Raw genomic sequence first — 17,211 nt, forward strand, 5'->3', positions numbered from 1 at the left:
GATAGGACAATCATTTCACTCCAGTTTTAATAGCAAATCCAGAGGCACAGCCATCCTAATTCATAAAAATATCCCATTTACCCTGTCTAAAACCATAACAGATCCCCACGGTAGATTTGTTACAGTTACAGGAAAGTTATATGAAACACCTGTCATTTTAGCAAACCTCTATGCACCTAACTGGGACGATCATTCATTTTTTGCCAATTTTTTTTCACAGCTGCCTGATATGGACTCCCATCATCTTATATTACCAGGAGATTTCAATTGTTGTCTTTCCACTTTGGACCGCAGCTCAACCAACACTTTACACTTAACTAAAGCTGCTCAGGTAGTTCAACTCTTTCTTCGTACATTTGGTATTTGCGATGCCTGGCGTTTTCTAAACCCTACATCTAGCTCATACTCCTTTTTTTCTGCTGTTCATAAAACATATTCATGAATAGACTATTTTTTTTATAGATAAGAACCTTATACCCCTTATTACCCAATGTGATTATAACGCAATTGTCATCTCAGATCATGCCCCATTGTCTCTCACATTAGAAATACCTGTTTCGCAAGCCTCTTGCCACCCCTGGAGCCTGAATAATCAATGGCTTGCAGATAATGATTTCGTAGAATTTATCTCATCTGAAATAACATCATTTTTGGAATATAACAGAACACCAGGTATGTCAATCTCGACAGTATGGGAAACATTGAAAGCTTACATGCGGGGACAAATTATATCATACTGTGCCCCAAAAAATAAAGAGCATCATAAAAACCTAAAGAGACTAACAGAAGACATTCTAAATTTAGACATACAGATAGCTAACGCCCCTTCACAGAACTTATTAAAGCAATGAATAATGTTGCAAACTGAATTTAACCTTTTGTCAACCAAACATACCATTTATTTAACAAACAGATCACGACATAAAAGCTATGAGCATGGTGAAAAGATCGGTCACATTCTCGCACAGCAATTAAGTCAAAAAACTGCATCTCAGTGTATTCTTGAAATAAAAGACGAATTTAACATAAAACATACAAATCATTCTCAAATTAATCAGACCTTCTACAAGTTTTACTCTAAATTATATACTTCAGAGTCCTTAAAAGACCCAAGTTTATTCAAGTCTTTCTTTGATCATTTAAATGTACCAACTATTGATGGGCAGGGAGCAGCCACTTTAGACAAGCCATTTACAGAATCAGAACTCATTTCAGCTGTGAATTCTATGCAAAATGGCAAAAGTCCAGGCCCCAATGGATTCTCCAGTGAATTTTTTAAAACCTTAAGTAAGCAGCTAGCCCCAATTTTGCTGTCTGTATATCTGGCAAGCTTCCTCAGCCTATGCGCCAAGCAACAATCGCTCTTATTCTTAAAAAGGATAAGAACCCATTAGAGTGTAGCTCCTATCGACCTATTAAACGTAGACAGCAAACTTCTAGCAAAAATGCTTGCCCAACGCCTGGAAAATGTGATACTGATGTTAATCCCAGACGACCAGACAGGATTTATTAAAAATCGTCAATTATCTTCCAACATACGCAGGCTTTTAAATGTTCTTTATGACCCCACTCCACCTAAGTCAACAGAGGTGATAATTGCATTTGACGCCGAAAAGGCATTTGACCGAGTGGAATGGGACTACCTTTTCTACACTTTGGGTCGCTTTGGCTTTGGACAGAAGTTTATCCACTGGATTGAAATTCTTTACTCACTCCCTATGGCAGCAGTTCGCACTAATAATAATATCTCCAAATTTTTTCAGCTCCAGCGTGGCACTAGACAGGGCTGCCCTCTGTCCCCCCTTCTCTTTGCTTTAACAATAGAACCTCTGGCCATAGCTTTTCATGGTAGTAATAATATAAAAGGAGTGGTAAGAGGTGGCATTGAAAACAGAGTATCGCTATATGCTGATGATATGCTTTTGTATCTAAACGACCCAGCTGTAACTTTACCAAAAGCATTAGAACTGCTTAAATCGTATGGAAAAATCTCAGGTTATAAAATAAACTTGCAGAAAAGTGAACTCATGCCAGTTGGTTCTACTTGTCAGCTGGCCCCGCTCCACTCATTATCTCTTCCAATCAGAATAAGTCAGTATAGAATTAAGTACTTAGGTATATGGGTGACTCAGTGGTTTAAAGACCTGTATCAAGCAAACTTTCTTCCGCTTTTGAATAGCCTAAAAAAAGACCTGGATCGCTGGAATCTGATACCACTTTCTTTAGGAGGCAGAATAAATGTTGTGAAAATGAATGTTATGCCACGTTTTTTGTTTCTTTTCCAATGTATCCCCCTTTTCCTAAGAAAATCTTTTTTTCCTCAATTAACAAGCTTATATCTACTTTTATTTGGAACAAAAAGACCCCCAGAATAAAAAAAAGAAACATTACAACGTCACCATTCGCTTGGTGGACTGTCCTTGCCCAATTTTCAGTATTACTACTGGGCTGCTAATATAAAAAATGTATTCATGTACCTCAGGGTGACTGCGGTCCAAAGTGGTTACAACTCGAACATGCTTCGTGTTCACCTGCCTCTCTAAATGCAATAGCATGTTCAAAGTTTTTTTTTTTTTTTTGCCAGCTTGCACTCGGCCGAGACGGACGAACTTTTCTCTTCTCCCTCCCTCATTATCTTTCCTGCTTCTGTGGCGTGTTGTCTGTGAGGCTGCAGCTTTGCTCTTCTGGAAAACGACAAAAATGGATCTGTTAAAGTGGTCTCTGAACGCAATTGACACTATTTTGTCTACAAGACATTCGGGGGCGGAGGACCCGACCTGTCCTGCCGGGACGCATGAGATGGGTTACGTGATGGACTCCTGGAGGAGATGGCAGGTCATGTGCCTTTACATGCTTTCTGGGGAGGACGTCGAAGATGTGTACATATTCGGCTTGGTGGTGACCGGCTTTCTGATGTGTGGAGCGGGCACTATGCTGGTCTACCGGAAAATCAAGAAAGTGGAAGCAGCTTTGATTGGTCCTTCCAGGCTGCCCTACATGATTGATTTGATTGGGAAGGCAGTGGCTGCGCAGTCGGCGGGGGTTAACCGCGCGTTGGAAACATCTCGAGCAGAACTGCAGCCCTGGAAACCAGCTCTGACTGTCTGTGAAGACCACATTCTACATTCAGATGCATTGAGAGCCACTCTGTTCTCAGAACTGTGGAATCTTTCAGGCGTCTGCTAATCTGGCTATTCATTTGGCTTCCCCAAATACAGCTGCACTTCAAGGTCGCTGTGATAAAACCTCCTCAGAAGATCAACACTTAAGCCTCGCTCCCTGGTCTTCTCCCCTCCCCTCAGCTTCTCCAGCTCTGACGTTGGACTGCTCAGACTGCTCAGGGCTGCCCCTCCCCCATCCAGGATTGTCGGACAAGGCCATGACGGTGCCAAACAGGCTGCCTCCGGAGTGTTCTGATAAACTGGACCTTTTCAAATCTCGGTTGTCGTCCTGTGTCCTTGTTTTTGTCTGTGTGATTATTGTTTTTCTGTGCTGATGGGGATTTTTTTTCCTCATTGCCGCTGTGTAATGCAGCGGCTATGAGGGTTTTTTTTCTTCTCCTTTTCCCTTGTGTTTTGCTTTCATATATATGTTTTATGTACCGGGCCAGCCTATGTGTTGTGTGTTGTGTGTGTGTTGTTTGTTATGGGTCGGTGTTGGTTTGCTCAGCCCTGCTGTTGACCAAGGCAGGGATGTACATCTGGAGCTGGTCCCCGGGCACCTAATGGCGACTTCTGCTCCTACTAGCAATTAGGATGAGTTAAACGCAGTAGACACATTTCATTGTGCAGGGAACATGTTCTTCTGGGCATATGACAATAAAATTTCTTTGAATCCTTGAATCCTTTGAAAGTTACCCCCTCCAGAACCTCTGTCTCTATACAGTAATAACCCAGTAGTGAGACATACAATAAATATATGGAACCAGTTTCGTAGTGCATTTTCTTTGACAGACATGTTAAAAGACGCTCCATTAGTAAGGAATAATATGTTCAAACCCTCGCTTACAGATAAAGCTTTTGAACTCTGGGTTGATAATAGAGTAAAGAGGGTTAAAAATCTGTATCTGAATGGTACTTTTGTGACTTTTGAGTACTTAGTAACACAGTACGGTATCCCTCGCTCACATTTTTTTTTTTAGATATCTCCAGCTCCATAGTCTTATTTCAAATAATTTCAAATGCTTCCCATCACTTCCAGTAGAATCTCTACCAGATAAAATCTTCAGGATGTCCCCTTGGCTCAAAGAAACTATTGGCAAAATATACTCACTAATTAGCTCAGATAATCTAAAACCCTTGGACGTATTGAAATCTAAGTGGGAAGAGGAACTAAATATAGTAAACTCCGAAGGTGAGTGGCAAGATGCGCTTGATGCTATACACTTATCCTCAATTTGTCAAAGACACAGGGTTATTCAACTGAAAGTAGTCCATCGCTTACACTGGTCTAAGGTCAAACTTGCTCAAATACAACATAATTTGGATGATACATGCGACCTTTGCCGCTCAGAGTCTGGCACTCTAACCCATATGTTCTGGAGTTGCTCAAAGCTGACTGTATTTTGGAAATCAATCTTTAAGTTCCTCTCACTTGTGTCAAAAACTCACATTGAACCATCTGCTGTCACTGTAATCTTTGGGGTGACATCACCTAAACTGAAACTAAATGCTGGGAGTAAAACAATGATTGCGTTTGCAACTCTGGTGGCAAGACGATTAATTCTTTCAAAATGGAAGGATAAATCTCTGCCCACATTTAAACATTGGGTCGCCGATCTCATGTATCATCTGACCTTGGAATGCATCCGTTACTCTCTACAGGGCAACTCAAAAAAATTTATAACTATTTGGCAACCAGTCCTGAGGGCAGTTGGAGAAATGGACCCTGTTTTGATTGATTGATGGTTGGGATGTGTCAGTTGTTGTAACCGGAATCTTTCTTGTGTTGTTGTCAAGAAGAAGGATGTCTCATTGAATTCTTGAAATAACCAGGACTTCAATGTTGATGATTTTTATTTATTTACTTTATCTTTTCCCCCCATCTTTCTATTTGCCTGTTTGCTTACTTGTTTTCATAATTATTTAGTGTATCTATTTATTTATTTATTTTGCTTTGGTCTGTCTGCTGTCCTATGGCAGATCAGTATATGTATATGTGTATTTTTGTTGTTGTTGTTGTCTGATTGTAAATTACTGGTGCAGTGGGGAGGGGGGCTGTTCTTTTGTTTTCCTGTTTTTGTTCATCATTAGTAAAATACAATAAAAAAGAATTTTCAAAAAAAAAAAAAGGATAATTGTGTAAAAATTATATATATATATATATATATATATAGAAATGTATTGTAATGGTTTTAGGAGCCGCGCTGCGTTGAACAGCAGCTGCTGCTGCAGGACGCCTCAGCTCAGCAGCTTGAACAACGCAGATCCGTGTAACTTTCAACACTAATATTTGGGAATGTGTGTGTGTGTGTGTGTGTCAGTGTAAGTTTAATACTTTCCTGACATAATTTAATGTAATTTAATTTTACTGGCTCCATATCCAGGTCAAAATGGCATTTTTTAACTTATTTTGCGAGCATTTTTCTGAGTGTGTCCAGTCGCGGATCTCCATTGAAAACGCATTAACATCCAGGTACTTCATGAAGGGACGTTTTTGTTTCAAAGAAAAAAATATATTTTATATACAGATAATATCATAAAATGCATTAAAATTGTAAAAAAATCCCCATTTTACTAAATATACCTGTAATCTGAATACGTCTTTTTTTTCTGTAACTGTAGCGGAATACAGTTACCTTTTCTTGTATCCTAATTACGTAATGCCATTACATGTACAACCCCTGGCAAAAATTATGGAATCACCGGCCTCGGAGGATGTTCATTCAGGTGTTTAATTTTGTAGAAAAAAAAAGCAGATCACAGACATGACAAAACTAAAGTCATTTCAAATGGCAACTTTCTGGCTTTAAGAAACACTATAAGAAATCAGGAAAAAAAATTGTGGCAGTCAGTAACGGTTACTTTTTTAGACCAAGCAGAGGGAAAAAAATATGGAATCACTCAATTCTGAGGAAAAAATTATGGAATCATGAAAAACAAAAGAACGCTCCAGCACATCATTAGTATTTTGTTGCACCACCTCTGGCTTTTATAACAGCTTGCAGTCTCTGAGGCATGGACTTAATAAGTGACAAACACTACTCTTCATCAATCTGGCTCCAACTTTCTCTGATTGCTTTGCCAGATCAGCTTTGCAGGTTGGAGCCTTGTCATGGACCATTTTCTTCAACTTCCACCAAAGATTTTCAATTGGATTAAGACCCGGACTATTTGCAGGCCATGACACTGACCCTATGTGTCTTTTTGCAAGGAATGTTTTCACCGTTTTTGCTCTATGGCAAGATGCATTATCATCTTGAAAAATGATTTCATCATCCCCAAACATCCTTTCAATTGATGGGATAAGAAAAGTGTCCAAAATATCAACGTAAACTTGTGCATTTATTGATGATGTAATGACAGCCATCTCCCCAGCGCCTTTACCTGACATGCAGCCCCATATCATCAATGACTGTGGAAATTTACATGTTCTCTTCAGGCAGTCATCTTTATAAATCTCATTGGAACGGCACCAAACAAAAGTTCCAGCATCATCACCTTGCCCAATGCAGATCTGAGATTCATCACTGAATATGACTTTCATCCAGTCATCCACAGTCCACGATTGCTTTTCCTTAGCCCATTGTAACCTTGTTTTTGTTCTGTTTAGGTGTTAATGATGGCTTTCGTTTAGCTTTTCTGTATGTAAATCCCATTTCCTTTAGGCGGTTTCTTACAGTTCGGTTACAGACATTGACTCCAGTTTACTCCCATTCGTTCCTCATTTGTTTTGTTGTGCATTTTCGATTTTTGAGACATATTGCTTTAAGTTTTCTGTCTTGACACTTTGATGTCTTCCTTGGTCTACCAGTATGTTTGCCTTTAACAACCTTCCCATGTTGTTTGTATTTAGTCCAGAGTTTAGACACAGCTGACTGTGAACAACCAACATCTTTTGCAACATTGCGTGATGATTTACCCTCTTTTAAGAGTTTGATAATCCTCTCCTTTGTTTCAATTGACATCTCTCGTGTTGGAGCCATGATTCATGTCAGTCCACTTGGTGCAACAGCTCTCCAAGGTGTGATCACTCCTTTTTAGATGCAGACTAACGAGCAGATCTGATTTGATGCAGGTGTTAGTTTTGGGGATGAAAATTTACAGGGTGATTCCATAATTTATTCCTCAGAATTGAGTGAGTCCATTTTTTTTCCTCTGCTTGGTCTAAAAAAAGTAACCGTTACTGGCTGCCACAATTTGTTTTCTTGATTTCTTATAGTGTTTCTTAAAGCCAGAAAGTTGCCATTTGAAATGACTTTAGTTTTGTGTCATGTCTGTGATCTGCTTTTTTCTACAAAATTACACAACTGAATGAACATCCTCCAAGGCCGGTGATTCCATAATTTTTGCCAGGGGTTGTATTACGTTACTCCCCAAGCCTGCTCATAGTACCTTGTACAGAAAGTGCCCCACGCTGTTGTTGCTAAATTTTGAACTTCTTGAAATTAGCATCACGCTGAGAAATGAGCCTCATTAGCCGAATATTCTGCCTCTAAGCGCAACTATTCTCCCACAATCGTTCAATAACTGGACTAACACTAAAAACAACAACAAAAAAACATGCTGTGTGGCTCATTATTCATCCTTCATTATTGGGTGGGACCAGAGCTAAAAGAAGAAAAGTAAAATTCTGATGAAAGTTTATTTTCCAAAAATTTTAAAAAGACTGTCACCAATCTTTTCTTATTCTGTGCTACCACCTCTCTTGCCATAACACTCCTTCTGTTGTACCCCCTCTGCCTCAAACTACAATTCAGTTAAAGACTTACAAGGGTTTTTGTCATGTGACTGCTGTTCTTAGCTGAGTCCTTCAAGGTCTCACGCACAGTCAGTTATTTATTTATTTTACAGGATCTGGACACAGCAAACATAATTCTTGGCAGATGCTTTAAAAGAGAAACTTATTTTGAGGAGCTATCACTATTTTAAACAGATTTTTTTCTCACAGAAGTATTCAATTCACACGGTTAGTTCAAAGAATGTCCAAATGGTAAATTCTGATTAAATTTTTTTTTTTTTTAACAGTTTCTGGCTATAGTAACCCACTTGCTGCTGTTCAAACCCACTGGCAGGTTGTGGGGTTTAAGGATTAAAGTCCTTCCAATGACCCCAAAGAACACTGCACTCTCCTTTCACAGTGCCTCGTGTCAAGTCGACGGCTGTGAGTGCTTCACGCTCCGTGCCTCGTGTCAAGCCGATGGCTGTGAGTGCTTCACGCTCCGTGCCTCGTGTTACTATTTATACTGCGTGTGATTCACGCTTTGTCTTTCCATTTGTAACCATCAGGGCTTGCGTTAGCCATCTGCACGCAGTCCACAATGTTGACAGGACCTTTGTTGCATGGCTGTAGTACCTGTTTGGCTCCCTTGAGCCCAGATGATGGACATATGTTTTGCCCCTCCTGTCTTGGGATCGGACACCTGAGGGAAGCCCTGACTGGCGATGCCTGCCTTAATTGTGCCAGCATGCCACTGGCAGAGAGATCTGCTAGACTTGCGGCATTGGAAAGTGGAATATCTAGTGCAACTTTGGCCTCCAGCCCCAGGAAGGACCCAAAGCACCGTAAACGCCCACATGCAGGAGCCCCTTCTGCTAAGAAGGTTACTCATGACAATGCTTTGGCTGAAAAGGTCAAAACGTTGACTTCTGAGTTTGCTCAGATTAAGTCCTTGCTTCTGAATCTACAGCCTCAGGATGCAGTGACAGTTCCTGCTGTCCCTAATGAGGCTGATCAGACCAATGTAGTTACTCAGCAGGAGGACGATGTCGTGTCTATTGCTGCAACTGATTCCTTGTACATGACAAGTGATATAAACTGTGTGGAGGATGAGGACGAGAGGAGTCTTTCTCCAAGCCATTCATTAGTGGGCTCTCATACCTCCGAGGCAGAGTCCATGCCGCAAACCGAACCTGGACTATCCTTTGTCAAGCAAGCTGTTCAGTTTGCTTTATCCAGGCTTGGGGTCGACAATCCCCCTGCGGAAACCACCACTTCAAGTGCCTTTTTCAAAGTCACTCAGAAGCCTGAGTTCAATGTTCCAGTTTCACAACCATATATCGAGGAGCTCCACCGATGTTGGGCAGACCCCAAATCATTGACCCATCTATCACAGGACTGCAGAGCCCTTAGCTCTATTTGTGATTCAGCGCAGTATGGTCTGAACCGTATGCCCGCCGTTGACAGCACTATTGCGAACCTGGTTGTGGCTCCAGCTGATGCTGCTCGGCCGGATGCCCGCTGCCCACGCCCTCAGTGTAGGGTCACTGATGACCTCCTCACCAAAAGCTATGACATAGCTGCTCGCATCGGTCGCCTAGGCAACTCACTGTCCCATTTAGCCCTTGCCCTCTCAAAGTCTTTGAGGGAGGCAGAGGTTGATGATGCTACGCAAAGTCTTAGTGATGCCTCACTCCAAACCTTTGCTTATATGTCCAGAGAGCTTGGCAGACTGATGTCAACCCTTACCATCACTAGACGTCAGGTGTGGCTTGCGCAGTCCCCCCTTTCCGAATCCTGCAGAGGCACACTTCGTTCGCTGCCGGTTCTTCCAGACCTGCGGCCCAACAAACTTTAGAGCGTGCTGTTGAGGCTAGTAAATCTCGGCAACAGTTTGTTGACCTACACTGGTCTTCCAGACCTCAGCCAGTCAGACGTGCTACAGCTTTTCACTCTACATCTAGGCTTCCGCCGACTCCCAGAGCTGCACGTGCTTTTGCAGTTGAGGGCCAGTTCTCCCAGCAGCCTGCCTTTCGTGAGCCTACGGGCAGACCCACGAGAACTGAACAGTTTCGCAGAGCTTCCAGTAATCGTGCCCAGAGGTCCTCAGGGATGCGAGGCAGAGGTGGTCGGGTCTGACTGCCAATGTTTGGCCCCCAGCCGTTTTTCACGAAATCAACTCAGCCACTGGGAGGCTCAAGTTCAAGACCCATGGGTCATTTCAACCTTGTTCGAAGGTTACAGAATTCAGTTCGGATGTCGTCCTCCAAAGTTCAATGGGGTGAGGATGACTGTTGTTTCCAACTCGGTGCAGTCTGCTGCCCTACAACGGGAGATTTTGGAACTCCTGGAGAAGGGGGCCATAGAGCCAGTTCACAGATCAGACCAGCTCAGGGGGTTCTATTCAATTTACTTCCTTGTTCCAAAGAAGGATGGCGACTTTCGTCCTATCCTCGATCTCCGACGGCTGAATCGTTATATCAAAGTGCTGCAGTTTCACATGCTCCGCACAGTAGAGGTCCTTCAAACTATCACACCAGGAGACTGGTTCACAAGTGTCAACTTAAAAGACGCCTATTTCCATGTGCCAGTGGCGCCTCATCACAGGCAGTTTCTCCGCTTTGCTTTCGAAGGTCAGGCATACCAGTTCAGGGTGCTTCTTTTCGGCCTCTCTCTTGCCCCTCGTACATTTACCAGATGTATGGCTGCAGCACTAGCCCCACTGCAAGCTCTTGGATTAAGAATCCTACCCTACTTAGACGATTGGCTTGTCTGCGCTCCGACTCAGGAGCAGGCGCACAACGACACAGCTCTTCTACTGAACCATGTCTCTCATTTAGGACTCACAGTGAACTTTGCAAAGAGTTCTCTTGTTCCCAGTCAACAAACGACCTTCATCGGCATTGCCATGAACTCCCTGACTATGACTGCATCGCCATCCCCGCAGAGAGTGGACGATGTAATTCGTCTCGTCTCACATATTCAACGGGCTGTGACGCTGCCTTTTGGTTTGCTGCTCCGGTTGATGGGCAAATTGACTGCAGTGTCGCTAGTGGTACCTTTGGAACTTCTGTTCTTACATCCCCTACAGATCTGGATCAACAACCTAGCCTCGCCTTCAGAGTGTCAGAGCAGTTCATCTGCCCGGTGTACAGAACAGCGCAGCGGATTTACTCTCCAGACAGAAACCACCACCGGGAGAGTGGAGACTGAACCCGATTGTGGTCCAAATGATCTGGCAGAAATATGGTGCAGCGGAAGTGGACCTTTTCGCTTCAAGCACCTCGACACATTGCCCACGATGGTACTCCCTCTTGGAACCAGACAGCCCGCTGGGGCAGGATGCATTGGCTCACCCGTGGCCGGATTGCCTCCTTTATGCCTTCCCTCCTCTCCCGCTGCTGATGTTGACACTGCACAGGATAGATCAGAGCAGCCACAGGGTGCTGCTGGTTGCTTCATTCTGGCCTGGGAGGATTTGGTTTCCCATGATTTACAAACTCCTCGAGGGAGAACCTTGGGCTCTCCCGGAGAGGAAGGATTTGTTGTCACAGCTACAGGGGAGGATTTGGCACCCTCACCCAGAACGCCTTCAACTGTATGTGTGGCCGTTGAGGGGCCAGACTCCTTGTTAAGTTCTTGTGACCAGGCTGTTGTTCAGACTATCCTTAATTCACATGCTGCTTCTACCAGGGCTTTGTATGACAACAGATGGAAGCTGTTTGCGCGGTGGTGTGAGAAACAAAAGTTAGACCCGGAGCATTGCCCTGTGCCTATTCTCCTCAAATATTTACAAGAACTGCTGGAGAAAGGACTTTCTGTCGCTACCTTGAAGATTTATGTTGCTGCAATCTCTGCCCGGCACGTCTACGTTGATGGCCGGTCAGTGGGTTCACACCTCTTAGTGTGTCGTTTTTTGAAAGGTGCTCTATGTTTGCGGCCGCCAAGGCTTGCACGCGTACCTTCGTGGGACCTTCCTCTAGTCCTGGAAGGTTTAAGCTTATCCCCTTTTGAACCAGTTGAAAGTGCTGATCTTAAATGGTGTCAGTGAAGACTGCCTTTCTACTTGCACTGTCTTCGGCTAAGCGGGTGGGAGAGCTCCATGCCCTATCAGTCGCTGGGGACTGTTTGCGATGGAATTCTTACGGATCTGGGGTTACGCTGTGGCCTAATCCGTCCTTTTTACCCAAGAGAATTTCAACTTTTCATGTTAACCAGCCAGTTTCCTTGGCTGTGTATGTCCCGCATTCTGATCCAGGATTATCTGTTTCAGGTTCCCTGTGTCCTGTCCGAATGTTGAAGCAGTACATTAGTGTGACTGCCGGGATCCGGAAAACGGATGCCCTGTTTGTGTGTTATGGTGATCACAAAAGAGGCTGTGCTGTCTCAAAGCAGCGACTCTCGCATTGGGTCGTGGATGCCATTTTACAAGTATACAGGTCCAGAGGTCTTCAGCCTCCTAAGGTTACGTGCCATTCCACCAGAGGGGTGTCCACCTCCTGGGCTGCACTGAGAGGTGTCCCTTTGAGTGATATTTGTGCTGCTGCTACGTGGGCTTCGTCCTGTACTTTCACCCGCTATTACAGACTGAATGTGGCCGCTCCTCCTGCGGTGACTTCGGCGGTGTTGTCTGCCTCCACTCCCCACTGCTGATGCGAGGTGAGTGTGACTCTTCGTGACCTTTTTGGTATTAAGTCATCCAGGTGCTAAAGCACCGCCCTCTGGCGGTCAGGAGGAATGAAATAGAGAGTTACGAATGTAACTACGGTTCTATGAATTCCGTATGACCGCCAGAGTTGCTTGTCACTCAGAGTCTTGCGAGTTTATTCCGAAAAGAAGCGAGCGCTGGGTGCGTCTGGTATATAAAGACAACCAGTGACGTCACCCAGGTCGCATTCAATGGTGTGACTTTGTTGGTATATATTCTCGACCTCTGTGCTGCGCACATGTAGTTATCCAGGTGCTAAAGCACCGCCCTCTGGCGGTCATCCGGAATTCATAGAACCGTAGTTACATTCGTAACTCTCGTTTTACTGATAGTAGCTTAACAAAAAAACAACAGTGTTGTCCTTTATAAATAGCATTTCTATATTTAAAAAAAAAGATCCGAGTCTGAGCAGCAGAGAAAATGTACAGTAGTGTTCAGAATAATAGTAGTGCTATGTGACTAAAAAGATTAATCCAGGTTGTGAGTATATTTCTTATTGTTACATGGGAAACAAGGTAACAGTATATTCAGTAGATTCTCACAAATCCAACAAGACCAAGCATTCATGATATGCACACTCTTAAGGCTATGAAATTGGGCTATTAGTAAAAAAAAAAAAAAAAAAAAAAAAAAAAAAAGTAGAAAAGGGGGTTTTCACAATAATAGCAGTGTGGCATTCAGTCAGTGAGTTCGTCAATTTTGTGGAACAAACAGGTGTGAATCAGGTGTCCCCTATTTAAGGATGAAGCCAGCACCTGTTGAACATGCTTTTCTCTTTGAAAGCCTGAGGAAAATGGGACGTTCAAGACATTGTTCAGAAGAACAGCGTAGTTTGATTAAAAAGTTGATTGGAGAGGGGAAAACTTATACGCAGGTGCAAAAAATTATAGGCTGTTCATCTACAATGATCTCCAATGCTTTAAAATGGACAAAAAAAAAAAACAGAGATGCGTGGAAGAAAACGGAAAACAACCATCAAAATGGATAGAAGAATAACCAGAATGGCAAAGGCTCACCCATTGATCAGCTCCAGGATGATCAAAGACAGTCTGGAGTTACCTGTAAGTGCTGTGACAGTTAGAAGATGCCTGTGTGAAGCTAATTTATTTGCAAGAATCCCCCGCAAAGTCCCTCTGTTAAATAAAAGACGTGCAGAAGAGGTTACAATTTGCCAAAGAACACATCAACTGGCCTAAAGAGAAATGGAGGAATATTTTGTGGACTGATGAGAGTAAAATTGTTCTTTTTGGGTCCAAGGGCCGCAGACAGTTTGTGAGACAACCCCCAAACTCTGAATTCAAGCCACAGTTCACAGTGAAGACAGTGAAGCATGGTGGTGCAAGCATCATGATATGGGCATGTTTCTCCTACTATGGTGTTGGGCCTAAATATCGCATACCAGGTATCATGGATCAGTTTGGATATGTCAAAATACTTGAAGAGGTCATGTTGCCTTATGCTGAAGAAGACATGCCCTTGAAATGGGTGTTTCAGCAAGACAATGACCCCGAGCACACTAGTAAACAAGCAAAATCTTGGTTTCAAACCAACAAAATTAATGCCTCAGATGTGAAGAAATCATGAAAAATTGTGGTTATACAACTAAATACTAGTTTAGTGATTCACAGGATTGCTAAAAAAGCAGTTTGAGCATAATAGTTTTGAGTTTGTAGCGTCAACAGCAGATGCTACTATTATTGTGAACACCCCCTTTTTCTACTTTTTTTTTTTACTAATAGCCCAATTTCATAGCCTTAAGAGTGTGCATAGCATGGATTTGTGAGAATCTACTGAATCTACTGGTACCCTGTCTCCCATGTAACAATAGGAAATATACTCAAAACCTGGATTAATCTTTTTAGTCACATAGCACTACTATTATTCTGAACACTACTGTACTTCATACTGAATTTACCACGTGAACCACTGCAATTCTAAAATTAATCAGCTAGCACAAACAGTGTCACTGGGTGAGTTCTCCACTCCCATATTTATTCTGTGTGTTAACACCACACCTTTCCTTTATCGGCACATTGGAACCACATTCACTTCTCCCTCTAACAGTAATAAATGAAATCCTCTTTCTTCTCTTTAACATCACTTCCAATAATTTCATCACTGAGGAGCTTGTTGTTGAGTTATGATGCATCATAAATAGTCATACTTCCCACAATCACCAGACTTCTCATTGCAAATTCTTTTAGCCCACGCTAACACAATTACAGACACTGGTGAGCACAGTCAGTTCCCAAACAAATTAAGGCAAGCTCCCTGATAACGTTCCCAGTTTCTTTAACAGTGTCATTAACAGTAAACACTCTGCTGTGATTGGCTGGGCTGGTGTGACCTGGGACACTTCCATCAGCATATACGAGGTCTGTCCATAAAGTATAGGTCCTTTTTATTTTTTTCAAAAACTATATGGATTTTATTCATATGTTTTTACGTCAGACATGCTTGAACCCTCGTGCACATGCGTGAGTTTTTCCACGCTTGTCGGTGACGTCATTCGCCTGTGAACACTCCTTGTGGGAGGAGTCGTCCAGCCCCTCGTCGGAATTCCTTTGTCTGAGAAGTTGCTGAGAGACTGGCGCTTTGTTTGATCAAAATTTTTTCTAAACCTGTGAGACACATCGAAGTGGACACGGTTCGAAAAATTAAGCTGGTTTTCGGTGAAAATTTTAACGGCTGATGAGAGATTTTGAGGTGATACTGTCGCTTTAAGGACTTCCCACGGTGCGAGACGTCGTGCAGCGCTCTCAGGCGCCGTCGTCAGCCTGTTTCAAGCTGAAAACCTCCACATTTCAGGCTCTATTGATCCAGGACGTCGTGAGAGAACAGAGAAGTTTCAGAAGAAGTCTGTTTCAGCATTTTATCCGGATATTCCACTGTTAAAGGAGATTTTTTTAATGAAAGACGTGCGGGCGGATTGCAGCGTCGGCTCGCAGCCGCCGCGACGCTCCACCACAGGAAAACACCTCCGTTGGAAGCCTTAAGGACAAGTTGGAACATGTCCAGCTGTTAAACAATTTCTCATATACTCACTCCACTGAAAGCCATCAAAAGCCGCCTGGATTTTACAAATGGTTATCAACACGGAGGTGTTTTTCCTGTGCCGCTGCACCACGCCGGCTGCGTCCCGACGCGCGGACCCGTCTGCACGTCTTTCATTAAAAAAATCTCCTTTAACAGTGGAATATCCGGATAAAATGCTGAAACCGACTTCTTCTGAAACTTCTCTGTTCTCTCACAACGTCCTGGATCAATAGAGCCTGAAATGTGGAGGTTTTCAGCTTGAAACAGGCTGATGACAGCGCCTGAGAGCGCTGCACGACGTCTCGCTCCGTGGGAAGTCCTTAAAGCGACAGTATTACCTCAAAATCTCTCATTAGCCGTTAAAATTTTCACCGAAAACCAGCTTAATTTTTTGAACCGTGTCCACTTCGATGTGTCTCACAGGTTTAGAAAAAATTTTGATCAAACAAAGCGCCAGTCTCTCAGCAACTTCTCAGACAAAGGAATTCCGACAAGGGGCTGGACGACTCCTCCCACAAGGAGTGCTCACAGGCGAATGACGTCACCGACAGGCATGGAAAAACTCACGCATGCGCACGAGGGTTCAAGCATGTCTGACGTAAAAACATATGAATGAAATCCATATAGTTTTTGAAAAAAATAAAAAGGACCTATACTTTATGGACAGACCTCGTATGTAGAATTTCTGCAGAGATGACCGACCGTGAACCCATGCAGCCTAAAATGCTTCAGGGAATCCAAACTAAATAGACAAACGCTCATTACATATCTGAAGGATAATAACTTAGAGCTCAATATTAGTTCTGGAAATGACTTTTAAAGTGTAAAGCTTTTCAAGCCAAATGAGGTCTTGAGGATTTTCTGCCCATGTTAGTACACTACAAAAAAATGCTGCACATTTACTGAAAGTCACAAGAGTAAAAGCATTTTATTTAACTATTCATCCATTATTAAACTGTTAACTATTTTGATAATCAATGAATTGGTATGAGTCTTTAATGTCAAAATTCTCTGACTTAAATTTTTAAATATGAATACTTTCTGGTTTCTTTGAGGGTGTCATTTTGGAATTTGAGAAAAAAAAAAGGATCAATATTCACCATTTTCTAACATTTTATGTATAAAACAACAAATCAAGTAACAACAGTTTAATCGATATTGAAAACTGCAACCTGATCTCAAAATGAGACAATTTTATTATCTGTGCCTTTGTGTCACGTGAAAAAGAAAAACCAAGTGCAATAATCCCCCCACCCCACCCCACCCATCGCCCCAATACGTCATTTAAATTTTTACATCCTTATGTTGGGATGTTTTATTATTATTATTATTATTATTATTATTTGTAAAATAAACATTTAATCATGAAATCTTTATCAAATGTCTTTAACAAAACACAGCTTGTTGTGCTTCTTGTTTCATTTTGTTTATCATCAGTATGGCCAAAGCAGATGGTCACTCCACTGAGTCTGAGGCAACTAATGTTGTGATTTGGCACAGTATAAGTATATTTAGTGGCAAGTTAACCAAAGGATTAATTGACTAATTGGAAAATAAACAGATTCATCTACAATAATAATTAATATTAC

General features: G+C 42.5%; 1 protein-coding gene and 1 long non-coding RNA gene across 2 annotated transcripts in view; one reads left to right on the top strand and one right to left on the bottom strand.

Annotated features, from left to right (window-relative positions):
• LOC117529379 overlaps window positions 1-17,211 on the top strand; it is an 883,736-nt gene that overhangs the window by 362,717 nt on the left and 503,808 nt on the right. The window lies entirely within an intron of this gene.
• LOC117529366 (rab GTPase-activating protein 1) overlaps window positions 1-17,211 on the bottom strand; it is a 176,219-nt gene that overhangs the window by 7,885 nt on the left and 151,123 nt on the right.

This window comes from Thalassophryne amazonica, chromosome 17, assembly GCF_902500255.1.
Source record: "Thalassophryne amazonica chromosome 17, fThaAma1.1, whole genome shotgun sequence".
Taxonomy (NCBI): Eukaryota; Metazoa; Chordata; class Actinopteri; order Batrachoidiformes; family Batrachoididae; genus Thalassophryne; species Thalassophryne amazonica.